This window comes from Rhinolophus ferrumequinum, chromosome 2 (assembly GCF_004115265.2).
Source record: "Rhinolophus ferrumequinum isolate MPI-CBG mRhiFer1 chromosome 2, mRhiFer1_v1.p, whole genome shotgun sequence".
NCBI lineage: Eukaryota > Metazoa > Chordata > Mammalia > Chiroptera > Rhinolophidae > Rhinolophus > Rhinolophus ferrumequinum.
The window spans coordinates 95,576,731-95,590,539 of record NC_046285.1 but is presented as its reverse complement, the minus strand read 5'-3'; the positions used below and the strand labels follow the sequence as shown (position 1 = coordinate 95,590,539).

At 38.6% G+C, this 13,809-nt stretch overlaps 1 non-coding gene across 1 annotated transcript; it reads right to left on the bottom strand.

Annotated features, from left to right (window-relative positions):
• Nucleotides 1-5,830: 5,830 nt before the first annotated feature.
• TRNAI-AAU (transfer RNA isoleucine (anticodon AAU)) lies at nt 5,831-5,904 on the bottom strand. The gene has a single exon. It is a non-coding gene; the product is annotated as a tRNA-Ile (tRNA).
• Nucleotides 5,905-13,809: the final 7,905 nt, after the last annotated feature.

Sequence of the window (13,809 nt, the reverse complement as noted above, 5' to 3'; positions counted from 1 at the left end):
CCTGCAGCATTTCCAGAGGACCAGAAGTTGACTCCAGTGAGTGCTTGCTTCCAAGCCAGGTGTGTATTTTATTTTCTGGCAGAGCTATTGTTTCATCACTGTCATAAAACTTCAGATTTAGGGGACATTTAAGGGCACGGAAGAAATAATTTAGTCCCATTCCTGAAATGAGATATTTTCACTGGCAAGTATAAATGGCTTCATCAAATAATCGCTTCCAACAGATTCTGAATATGGGGAAGTATAATTATAATACAGAGGATGGCAGTTTTTCAGGAGTTTGGTATTTATAGATTCTGGCTCTGTCACCTAGTATCCTTATGACCTTGGGTTATTCAGTCTCTCCAAGCTTCAATTTCTTTCTATGTAAAATGGACATCATAATATAAACAGGGCATTGTGAGAGTGGGGAACTGCTCATTCCTTACTTTTGGTGTTTCTTTCTATTTGGAAGGATGTCCTCCTCCCCCTTTCTCCTCTCCCCATTATTAGCCCAAGGCTTATAGCCTCTCTCCATTATTCCCTCATTCATTCAATTTATTTATCCAGTTGGTAGGTGTGAAAGAGCATGCGTAGTACACCCCATCCTCTATGATTCCTCCTGAAAGCGGCTGCTTATAGGGAGCAGGGAGTTTTTTTGCCGGGATGGGAAAGGAGAGGTCTACCGTTCTCCCCCAGCACTGCTTGTCTTGTCTGTCTTGGTAGGCTGCCTCTGAGAAAGTTCCCCATGGTCCCTTCCTCCTGGTATTCACAGTCTTGTATAATCTCCCCTTCCCTTGAGTGTGGCTGGGCCTGATGACTGGCTTGTAACAAACAAAATATAATAGACGCGATGAGCTATCACTTCTGAGATTAGGTTACAAAAAGATTGTGACTTCTGTCTTTCTGGCCCTCTCTTCTTCTCTGTCCTGGGGCCCTTGCTCTGGAGGGAAGCAAGCTACTATGTTAGAAGCAGACCTGTGGAGCCGTCACATAGCAAGGAACTAACGTCCCTGGCCAAAAGCCAGCAAGGAACTAGGCCCTCAGTCCAACAGCCTGTGATGAACTAATTCCTGAGTTGGGAAGCCAGTCTTCTCCCAGTGGAGCCTTTAGATGACGACAGCCCGGGCTGACGCTGTGATTGTGGCCTCTCTAGAAACCCTGAGCCAGAGGACCCAGCTATGGTGTGCCTAGATTCCTGATCCACATAAACTGTGAGATAATGAATGTTTGTTGTTTAACGTTGCTAAGTGTTGGGGTTATTTGTTATGCGTCAATAGGTATTGAACACAGCTGGGTAGTTTGGCTAATTCTCGTGTGAGGAAGCCCTTTGCCCCTCAGGTGTACGTGTATTCTCCAGCCTCACCTCTATTGGTCGTGAAGATGAGAGGTTGCTTCCCACCTGCGTGTTTCTTTTTGCTTATTTCCCAACTGTTTATTAATTAGAAACCTGGACAAAGGAGACATGTGTTGTTTATCACCTACCAACCCCTCCACTGAAAACCTCAACATGAAGACTCTTCCAAGACGTTACTTGTCTTCAGGAATCACTAGAGGGATTGCTGCAAGGGAAGTAGTAGGGACCCGCTCTGCCCGAATCAGCATGGTCCCAGTTCGTCTGCTATCAATAAAAAGCACATGCACTCTCTAGGGCCTGCTATAGGACTTGACAGAGGCTTCTGCATTTTGAAGTCCCTTTGTCTCCAAACCCGATTCACAAACTTTTCCCAGCACACTGCCATAGCCTGTCATTTGCTCTTATCAAAACTTCCCCATTTGAAGCCTAGGTCTTAGCAGTGGAAATCTCAAGTTCATTGTAGGGGGCATTTGGGGGCTTAAGCAGCTGCTGAATTTTGAGGTCACTTCAGAAGGAGGACAGACTTCCCCACCTGATTATAGTGGCATGCCATGTTAGTTTGGGGAGCAGCAGAGAGAGAAACAAAGAATAGTATTGAATAGTTAAAGACTTTCCATAAAGCGTTAACTAGGCTACAAGTATCTGGGCACCCGATGCTTTTTCTCACTTGTTCTTTCTCAGTTCAGTGAATTTAAATGAGTACACACTTAATTCCAAAGCTTTGGACTCCTGGTCATTTTTCAAACATGGTCTAGGAGTGGACACTGTGTAAATAGCCTCTCACTAGGAGTCACAGCTCCCTGGAGGGCAGGGGGTGGGCACTGCTGACCCCTCTGGAGGGAAAGAGGGAGTGATTCATGGCCTGGCTGCTTGAGACTGTTAAAATACGCTGTCCTGATTTCTTCTCTTGCATCCTATTTCAGATTCTGTTTTTTTTTTTTCTTTTTTTAAGTTTAAGACAGGAAAACAGCATTTGGATTTTATAAAATACAACAGATCAATTCCTACTTGTGGTTTTACGCTGGAGCCTGGCATGGAGAGCAGTTCTAACATATTTTTCAAAAATCGTTAGGCTCACCAAAATTCAAGCTGGCCCATGTCGTTTGGATTAGATCCATTTTTTTTGTAACCTAATACTTTTCCACCCCCAGTGATCTCTGGCCTTTAATCCTGTTCTCTACATCATGAATTTAGGAAAAAAGACATGTATTAGCTCACTGACGATATACTTAAGAGTTCTTTCATCTTCTTGGATTTCTGGGAAAACAACTGCTTGAGTAGGAAAGAGAAGCACAGTTGATAAATTCCCACCCTTTAGGGAGGTCCCATGGGTTTTAATAACCCCTAATTTCTACTACCCTCCTCTCTCAATTTCCATTAGGCCTACCCTGGTAATGTACTTATTTTCATATCTGCATTAGATTAACTAGGGTAATCAAAAGTCATAGGTGATAATTATTAAAAAAGGGTTTTATTTTAAGAGACACTATATAACTTTAATGTATAGTTAACATGTGATATGTCTCCGTAATTAATTTGTAAAAATACCTGTCATTTCATTAGGGCACTCTATTAGTTTCCTATTATTCCTGTAATAAATTACCACCAACTAAGTGTTTAAAACAACACAAATTTTTGATCCTACAGTTCTGGATGTCAAAATGGGTCTGAAATGGGTCTCCCTGGACTACAATGGAAGGGTCAGCAGGACTGGTTCCTTCTGCAGACTCTAGGGGTTATACCTGCTTTTTTGCTCTTCCCAGTTTCTAGAGGCTATCTGTATCATTTTACTCGTGGACCCTCATCCCTCTGATTTCTGCTTCCATCATCGTATATCTTCATTCTGACCTTCATGCCTCCTTCTTTTAAGGACCCTTGGGATCCACCCAGATAACCCAGGAAATCTCCCTGTTTCAAGGCCCTTAATTTAATCACATCTGCAAAGTCTGTTTTGCCATGAAATGTAACATATAAACAGGTTTCAGGGATGAGAATGTGGACATCTTTTTGGGGGGAGTCAGTCATTATTCTCTTCACCATCATCATTTTCAGGATACTCGCTTTGATGTCATGATATAAAAGGGTCTTAGACCATCACTATCTGATTGCTGGCACCAAGACCAGGAGGAGACAAAAGACTACAATCGTTTTCATTCTGATTACTATTGTTTAGAAAAAACACAACACACTTTATTGCTGTTCTCTTTTAAATTCCCAGGTAAAATTTTGATAATTCAACTCTAACTGAGACCTTTTGGTGTGCCGACTTGCTCTACTATAAAAGGACTTACTCTGAATTCAGTAAATAAACCATCAGTAAAGAAATCGTAAGTTTAAGTACCAACTGGTTTACACTGCCTGAAACTACACATCTCACTATAATTAAATAGCAGCAGACTGTTTTAGATCATTACGTATATGAATACACACACTACATATAAAATAAAGGCATATTTAATATCCACACAAATCTAACCAATCACTGGGAAGTTTACACAAAGGGAAAACATGCCAGGCTGTTCTTTTGAGTTTGTCTACCTGTGGATTTTATTTAATTTCCTGACATACTTCCAGTGGAATAAAATCCTGATGACCTGTCCACATTTCTTCTTCCATAGTGAACACTATAGATCATTAAAGATGGCCACCTCCAGCGATCTATCAGGAATTCTCCATTGATTCCTCACTGTCCCCTTTAAGTTTTCCTACTTCGTCTCCCCCTTGTCTGTTATACGAACCTCACCAAAACTGTTCTTTCCACTTTTTTTCTGAATATCCTTGATGATTTCCAGCGTCCCTATTGTCATCTTATTGTCCTCAGTCTAGAAGATGCTCCTCTTTTCTTCTCCACTGAAATGAAATCTCAACTGAAAGCCCAAATCAAATGATTGGAAGTTGGTGAATCCTATAGCAAGCACCCAGATGCACGCTGTTCACTTGTTATTTTGAGCAGGCTCTTTTAATTTATGGCAAGGTGCAACTTTGAAATGTTAACTGAAGTATTTTTTTCTTTCCTGGTAACTATTTGCCCCCTGTCCCTTCCTCCCTTGTCAGGCAGTTGCCAGAGCATTTAGCGTTCTAGTATTAGGTTGGTGCAAAAGTAATTGCAGTTTTTGCAATTTTTTTTTTAACCTGTTAAACCACAATTACTTTTGCACCAACCTAATTAACTTGCTCAAAGGATGATATAGCCAAACCAAAGATTTAATTCTCAGTTTTGGGGTTTCAAAAGCCCTGAGCTTTGAATTTCACAAAGCAAGGCTCAGAAGGACTTGGAGTGTCATAAGTCTATTCTAACTCCAGTGAACTGTAAACAGGGGCATGTGTGTGCGTATCCTGGGGTTTCACAGACTTCCCCTGGGGGACTTGGTAGTATCATGCAAATCAGGTCTCATATCCGCAAATTCCCTTGGTCCTCTTTTCTCAATGGATTTGTCTATAGACACACGTATGATCTGTGGTGTTTTTTCTTGTTTTCTTTTCAAACTTGCCCTTTTTCCATTCTCCCCCCCCTCCTTTATTTACCCCTATTCTCATTATGGTGGAAAAACTCTGAGTGCCAAACCTAGGGACCCTGTGAAATACTGATATTGAGAAAGCAAACTGCTCTGATGACTGGCAAACACATTCTCTTTTGACTCAGATGGTTTCTAATTATTTTCTCTAAACAAAACTGAAGACTCACTCAGGATTATTCAAAATAATCTTTGATGACAGACCACTATGCTGTGTTTGGATGTAACTCTGAAAAAGTTCAAATAACTGAAGGACATTGGTATAACAAAATCTATTCTATTTCCAGCTACTTTTATTTTTTTAATTTTAAAGCGTTCTGTTTTTTTTTTCTTTTTAAATTACTTCTTTTCTTTTCACTTACAGTTGATATTCAATATTATTTTATATTAGTTTCAGGTGTACAGCATAGTGGATAGACATTTCATATAATTTATGCAGTGATCTCCCCATTAGTCCAGTGCCCACCTGGCACTATACATGGTTGTTGCAACTTTATTGACTATATTCCCTGTGCTGTACTTTATATTCCTGTGGCTGTTTTATTACTACTAATTTGTATTTCTGATCCCTTTACCTTTTTCCATCCAGCTCCCCAATTCCCCTCCTTTCTGCCAACCATCAGTTTGTTCTCTGTATCTATTATGAGTCTGTTTCTGTTTTGTTCGTGTTTTTTTTTGTTGTTGTTCTTTAGATTCCACGTATAAGTGAGATCACATAGTGGTATTTGTCTTTCTCAGTCTGACTTATTTCACTTAGCCTGACTTATTTCATTTAGTATAGTATCCTCTAGGTTCATTCATATTGTTGCATATGTAAGATTTCAATCTTTTTATGGCTGAGTCGTAGTCCATTGTATATACATATACCACATCTTCTTCACATATACCACAATACATCATGTATTGATGGGCACTTGGGCTGGCTACTTTATTGTTTTTTGTTTGTTTGTTTGTTTTTTAAGGAGGGCGCAGCTCACAGTGGCCCGTGCAGGGATCGAACCAGCAACCTTGGTGTTATTAGCACCATGCTCTAACCAACTGAGCTAACCAGCCACCCCCAACTTTATTGTTTTTTTACCAAATTCTTTCAGTGCTATTTATTAAAATGAGAAATAACATTAATGCTGGCCTCTGTCTCATTCTAGCAACAAGTAATATTCATTTATGAAGAGATTAACTAGTTAGGAAAAACAAACCGGTCCTGTCCATTTTATTAAGAGATGAATTTCAGGGAGAATTTGAATTTTAATTTTTATTGACATTTTAAATATATTTGTAGTGTTTTGATTAATTGTGTGCTCAATGAGCCGTATAATGATATTTTGTGAGAAGAAAAATTAAAACAAAAAAGAAACTGTACTATCACAGGAAATTAAAAAATAAGTGTTAATTTACATCCTTTTTTCGCAGTGACTTATGATAGGCTTATTTAGCAAAATTCTTTCAGTTATAATATATTATTGTATTAGAATAAAGTTCTGTGGGGGAAAATGAAATGCAAATAAGACTTTAAGGAACATTATAAGATATGCACGTACATATATATCGGAGGTGCTAAAAAGTGTACACATTTTGACAGATGTTATCTATGTATTACTTTTCAAAATTGAATTGAATTACGGTAGCAGTGTGTAGTATGACATTCGCGCAAAAGATCGTGTTAATCAAATGAGTGCTAACGTCATTCATTGTATTATAGTTTTTAATACAGTTTTTTCCTTTCTTAAAATGTGTATACATTTTTTTGGAACCCTCTGTATTTTTAAATGGACAAATGGTGAGTATCAATTTCCTTTGGAATTTATATTTCTTTGGAAACATTTAGAAGAGCAGAGTAACAGTTTTATTTTAGATTTTTGATATTTACAATTTACTGTAAGTCACATCTAGCAACTACTTAAACTTACAGTAAAAACGTATAGATGCCAACTTAAAAATGTGTTAGATGAGGGTACAACATCTTTTGGAATTGTTTTAGGAACTAGATGAGCAAAAGAGGTTGAAGACCAGTTCATAGAAAACATCCATAATTATTTAAAAGCTAGATTTCAAATAAGATTCATAACCACTAGGCTGCAGGAGATGGAAAGCATTGCTGGGAAGAGCCACACAAGGAGGACTTGCCTCTGATAGTAGCTGGGGTCTGGGATCGGGAATGATAGAATTTGCAGAGTCCAATCTGACAATTGGCAGAAACTAAATCCTCACTGTAGTTTGCAATTCCTGGGAAGGAGGTGATGTATGGATCGGAGCAGGAGAGTAGAGATGGCTGCTTGGAGGAAATGCCTAGGATTTCATCAAGTTCCATTCATATCGTTCCTCCTAGTGTACCTTCTGGGTGTGAAGCCCAGCTGCCCACAGTAATTACCTATCTCACTAATGCACCCTGTTTAGTTCATCTCCCTTCTCTGTCTCACTTTCCCCACTGCCCCACTTGTGCTTCCTGAGATCACCTCCCGAATAAAGGACCTGCACCTAAATTCTATCTCAAGATCTGCATTTGGAGGCATCCAAACCAAGACATGCACTGTAAGTTACTTTCTTAAATAGAACAAGTTTAATTTCAATTCAGTGTAGAATGCATTTATTGAAGGCATTTTAGGTTGGCTCCAGGGACACCTGGTAATTATTTATGGGTTAATTAATCAGATGGAATGGGCAGGATTATCATCTGATTCTTTTTCTACTGAGTGTACATAAAGAGATTTGGGAAAAACTGACCTGAAAAAATTAATCTTAAAAAGAGATGATATGTGCAGTGATAAGCTGATGTGTCAAAAGCCAGAAAACAAATGCAGAGACATAATGAAAGTTGAATATTTAGTGCAATTCTTTTGGAATAACTAATTTTGCAGTAAACATTTTTTCCTTCTTACAAAATTTACTACTGCTCCCTCATAGCAACCAGAAACCATAAAAGAACCCAAGTATCATGTCTGGTTTTAACACAGCAGTTAAGCTTTATTTGTAAGGGCAAATAAGAATCATGTTCTATTCTGGAGTTAATAGGAAATAAGCAAGATTTCCCCCTTAACTTTCATTATGGCTCCTGCAAATGCTAGTAATACAATTATGTAAATGTCTAACTGAGGTTTGGAGTGCTGCCTTTATTATTTAACTGTAAAGTTATAAAACGTCTAATTTACATATTACTTTTTGTGTGAGTGTGTGTAGCAGTGGTCTAACACTTATAAACAAGGCTCTGTGTTTTAGAGAAGGTTTAAAACAGGGGCTTCTGGCTATGAGAATATAGAGTCCTATGCAGTATTTGGCCTTGAGCTTTGAACAGGAAGGTATGTTTATAACTACAATTGGAGAAGACCAAAACCAAGGAGAAATAATAAGTGTGTTAATAACTCTGATAGGTCATTAACAAGTAGAGCCAGAGGGCTTGGAGGGGGACCTGAATTGCAAACCTCTCTTGGATGATTCCTCTATATGTCTGACCTTGAGCAAGTGGGATCATCACTTTTTCCACTTGAAAAGATAGGGTCCACTTTTGGCACTTAGAATCACCACTGGAGCATTGGTGGCAGTTGGTTTGCTTCTTGATGCTCAGGGATTACTGAATAAGTTCTTTCTTCTCTGCAACGTTGCAGCATTTTAATAAGGAACAGACTGGGTCAGGAAAAAGGAAAAAAAAGACAGAGTGATGAGGCAGTGTTGGCTGCTAATGTCTGGGCTGGAAAGAAGCTAAATTATTATCTACAATTTAAAAATCGTATTTTGGCTGTTACTCTGTGCTAGGCATTGTGTTACACATTTTACAAAGATGACCTCATTCCATTGTTTCACTAGTCCCGTGAGGTGGGCAGGATTATCTACATTTTATAGACGAAGAAACAGTCTACCAGAGGTAATGTGGCCAAGGTTTTAAACCAGAAGTCAAAGAGCAAATATTTGTTTTAATTTCTTTTAGCAGCTTTGGCTTAATTTTTATTAGATAAATTTATTAATTGATAGATAGCTGTAGTATGCATTTTAATTTTACTGTGGTAAGAACACTTAACAGGAAACTTAGCTTCTTACGTTTTGAAGTGTGCGGTATATGATTGTTGACTATAGGTACAATATTGTACGGCAGGTCTCAGGAGGTTATTTATCTTGTTTATGTCACGTTTTATGCCCATTGATTAGTAACTCCGCATTTCCCCCCCAGCCCCTCAGCCCCTGACAACCATTATTCCTTCTACTCTTTGATCTATGAACTTGACTATTTTAGATACCTCATATAAATGGGATCATGCAACATTTGTCTTTCTGTAACTGGCTTATTTGACTTAAGCTAATGTCCTCAAGTTTCATTCACTTTTTCACATATTGCAGAATTTCATTCTTTCCTAAGGCTAAATAATATTCCATTGTATGGATATGCCACATTTTCTTTCTTTGTTCGTCTGTCATAGATACTTACGGTGGTTTCCATATCTTGGCTCTAGTGAATAGTGGTACAACAAACATCGGAATGTTAATATCTCTTTGAGATCCTGATTTCAATTTTTTTAGATAAATACTCAGAAGTGGGATCGCTGGGTCATATGGATTAATTCTATTTTTAATTTTTGAGGAGCCTCCGTACTCTTTCCATAGCGACTGAATCGTTTTTTGCATTCTCATCAACAGTGTGCGAGGTTTTCAATTCCTCCACATTTTTGCCAATATTTGCTGTTTTTTTTTTTTTTTATAATAGCCGTTCTGACAAGAGTGAAATGATATCTCATTGTGGTTTTGATTTACATTTCTCTGATGATTAGTGACATTGAAAATTTTTTCATATGTCAGTTGGCTATTTGTATGACTTCTTTGGAGAAATGTCTATTCAAGTTCTTACTCCATTTTTGATTGGGTTATTCATTATTGTAATATTGTTGTATAATTTTTAACCAGTAATGTATAGGTCTCCCTCTTCTCTTTTGAATTGAGGCTATTGGAAACTCTGTGATGTTTCAAGATTCCCAGAATTATGAGCAACAGTGAGTCTGTTGTTATACAAGTTTATCTACTACATTTGGACTCTCCTTTGGGTAAATCTTTTCAAACAATTTATTTTCTTTTTCTAAATAAAGATTGTGTTTAGCTTTCTGTGTATTTCTCAATCCCATGTCACTGTAGACATTTTTAATCATGTTTGTTCTTTTAACTGGGACTATTATCTGGTTTCATTGTTTCCAAATAGGAACTGATTTTTCCTAGTCTTTATTTTACATACAGTTTAGCTTCATCTCATTATCTCTTCCTGCTCTGTTCCAAAACACTTTCCACACCCTACCTGTATAGGAAAATATATTTATACTTTGAACAAAATTGACAAGTCCTAATGGTAGCGTATTTTTCCACTTTACTGCAGCTTTATAAAATTTAGGAGAGAACATAGGCAAAGAGTAGGAAAAATATATCTGAAGTGACATAATATGATAGAGTGGGAAGCCAGATAGCAAAGTTGGAAGAGGATACTAAGAAATTAATCAATAAATTAGCATCCTGATAAGATAAAGCTTAGAAAAATTTATCTATTACATAGAAGACAATTTTTGTTGAAGAGGTATCAGGACAATGATATAACAGAAAATTTGGAGTAGAAAAAGGGTCCCACACCTCTTAACACTATGAGAACTCCATAAATTTCACCTATTATTCTCCCATGCAGCATAAGGTGGTGGTCAGAAGTGTCAGCTCACGTCAGACAGACTTGGGAATAAATTCCAGGTCTATCATTACTGACTGAACAAGTTATTTAAGATTCTCTCAGCTTTAGTTATCTTAACTATATATGGTCCTAGATAGATAGTGCATCTAAAGTGATTGACAAGATACCTGAGGCAAGTTAACTTATTAAAATAATTTCTTTAAACACAAATATCTTAAGCTCCTGCTATATGCATTTCATAGAGCTTGTGGTCTAGAGAGGCAGGAAGACTATCAAGTAAGCACACACAGGTGGATAATGGCAGATGGAAAAGGGAAAAAGCAGAACATCAGGAAAGCATGAAGCAGAGAGATCTGGCCTGATCTGGGGGCAGAGAAAGTTCCCTAAGAAAGTAAAGTTAGGCTGAGAAATAAAGGAGTATTGGGAGTTAAACAGGTAAAAGAAACGGGCCTGGGAAAGGATATATACCTATAGCTATATCTGTATCTATATAATTATATTATATATATAATATTTTTATCTATCTGTCTATCTATGATACAGGTTAATATATATGTGTATATATACACACACACACACATATAAAATGTAGGTTAATCTAACTTTAAGGTAGCATAACGTGGCATACTTCTGAGTCCATTCCTGGGTTATTCTGTTGTACTTATCTCTGTCTGTTTTATAGGTCCATGCAATCTCTGGTACTAGGGGGTTGTCTGGGTTTGGCTCACATAGCAGTGAACAAATAGATAAAAGAACTTTAGAAATAGTTCAAGCAGAAGACCACTGTGATCTTAGATTGAGACAAATGCTGTCATTACTGTTAATATTTGGATGATAAATTCTTATTGTAATTGCAAACTTAGGTAGTTTGAAGCGGCAGTCTGTAGGAAAATGAATTGTCGAAAAGAATGTGCTACCTTGATATGGGCTGTCATTAGGCTTCATAGTTGTGGCTTGCCAATGACACATATCGTGCCCAGTTGAACCTGTTATACACAATACGTCCCCAAGGTACTGAGGATCATGGGTTTTTCTGGGGAACTAAAGGTTGGCCAACGTGGCTAGAGCATTGAGAGTGAATGAGGGAGTTCCAAAGACGAGGCTGAATGGGTGGGTGGAGGCCACATTACCTTGGGACTCTGTCCTAAATGCAGTGGGGAGCCAATGCAGGACATTAAGCTGGGAGGGACATGATCCATTGTGAGGATAGAATGAAGGAAGGCAAGGCTTCATGCTTGCCCTTGCTGTCCTTACAGTGAGAACTGATGGGGCAACGGGGTGGTGACAGAGGAAATGAGAAAAATGGAGAGATCCAGGAAATACTTAGGAGGTTGGATTGACGGGATCTCGAGGGACTCGGTGTGGTAATTCAGGAAGAGGGAGATGTTACGGATGAGTCCTGGTCTTCTGGACTGGAAATGGAACGTGTGGTGGTGCAATTTCATTGCCATGGGCAATACTGAAAAGCACCAGCTTGGCAGAATACCTGCGTTCTTATTTACACGCAGACGTATTTTAAAAATCTGAAACCACAGTGTACATCTTACCTAAAAACTTACTTTTCTCCTTAACAACATAAATATTCATATGCATATATCTATGCAAACACATAGACACACAAATATTCGGTTTCACAATTGGTCTAAACTCGTAAAATCTTTATTTAGCTTTATTATAAACGTATGAAATTTTAGACAGTTCTTAATATTTCTAAAAATCTGTCTTACACGCTTTGCTCCTCGGTTTCTGAACAGCTGTCATGCATCAATCCTGTGGTCTTAAAAACACTTATTTTGTCCCTAGAGGTTGAAAATTTGTGCTCTTAGGATTCAGCATCATACGCAAGGCCCTGAGACACTGTCCAGTCCTACTGTTGTCATTTCCCTTCTCACACCAAGGGTACTGTGTTTCCTTGGTTTTGACTCTGTTAGACCCTCTGCCTTCGATGTCCTCTAAACACTTCTGCCCCAGATGCACTTCTGTTTATCCTTCGAGGCCTCTTTGAAACATCACCTCCTCTATGAAGCTTTTCTGGATGCCTGTCAAATTGTTTCTAAACTGCCTTGTTCTGGTGGAAGTTTATATCCCAGACAGACCTGAATTAAAGAGAAGTTGTTTCAGCTCATAGAGACAGAGAACAAACTGATGGTTGCCAGATGGGAGTGGGGTTGGGGGGATGGGTGAATAGGGTGAAGGGATTAAGAAATACAAATTGGGAGTCATAAAACCAGTCACAAGGATGTAAAGTACAGCATAGAGAATATAGTCAATGACATTGTAATAACGGTGGATGGTGTCAGATGGGTACTGGACTTACTGGGGTGATGAATTTGTAAGGTATACAAACGTCTAATCACTATGTTGTGCACCTGAAACTAATATAATATTATATGCCAACAGTAATTAAATAGAAAAAAATAAGGAAAAAAAAGCCTAAACCTAAAACCCAGGGCTAGGAAGTTCAAATTCTTAGTAATCGGAAATTGATAACAAACAAACAAACAAACAAACAAATAAAGTGACGTTGTTCCTATCAGTCTCCTCCTTTAGATCCACAGATTCTAAAACTTCTCTGATGATTCGTACTCCCTATCAGTAAGCATTGCTCAGTATACACATTGATTTAAGCTGGGCTGCTCCAGAAGGAGATGCTGGGATAAGGATCAGAGTGCAAGAAATTTCAGTGGAGAGGGAATCCCAGGAAGTACCTCTGAGCAAGTGGGGCATAGAGGCAGGGAAGGGAGGCAGCCAGTACAAGGCTCATTCCCTCTGGGACCTCTGAGAGGCTGTGTAGAACATGCTTCAGGATCATTGCATCTGAAGGCCAGGATGCTGGGAAATTTTCCCCCTAATGTCCGTCAGTTAATGGTTGAGTGCTGCTCCAAGGGGCCTTGGCTCCCTAGCACTTTGGGCCTGGCCTGGCCTGCTCTGCTCCTGGGCCAAACACACGCTGCAGCCAGAAAGCAGCCTCATACAGAGTTGCAGATATTTGCAGTTGAAAGCCGTTGGTAAGTAGCGAAAAGTGAGTGCTGAAGGCACTGGTGACGTCTGTGATGCCTTCCGTATATACTTGGAGTATTTTCTTATTTCTGAGTCATATACAGTAATGAGAGCTTCTCTCTCCTTCTCTGAAACAATTAAGAAGATGTGGTGTTTGAGAAGGAAAAGAGGGGAGTGTGGGAGAGACCTGGGTTTCTTATTATATGTACTTAGAGTTTTTAGCTAATATATTTTTAACGGTGAACATGTTAAAAATCAGGGTCTAGAATTTACAATGGCTGTAAGGAAAGTGAAAAATAACAAGGCTCTGG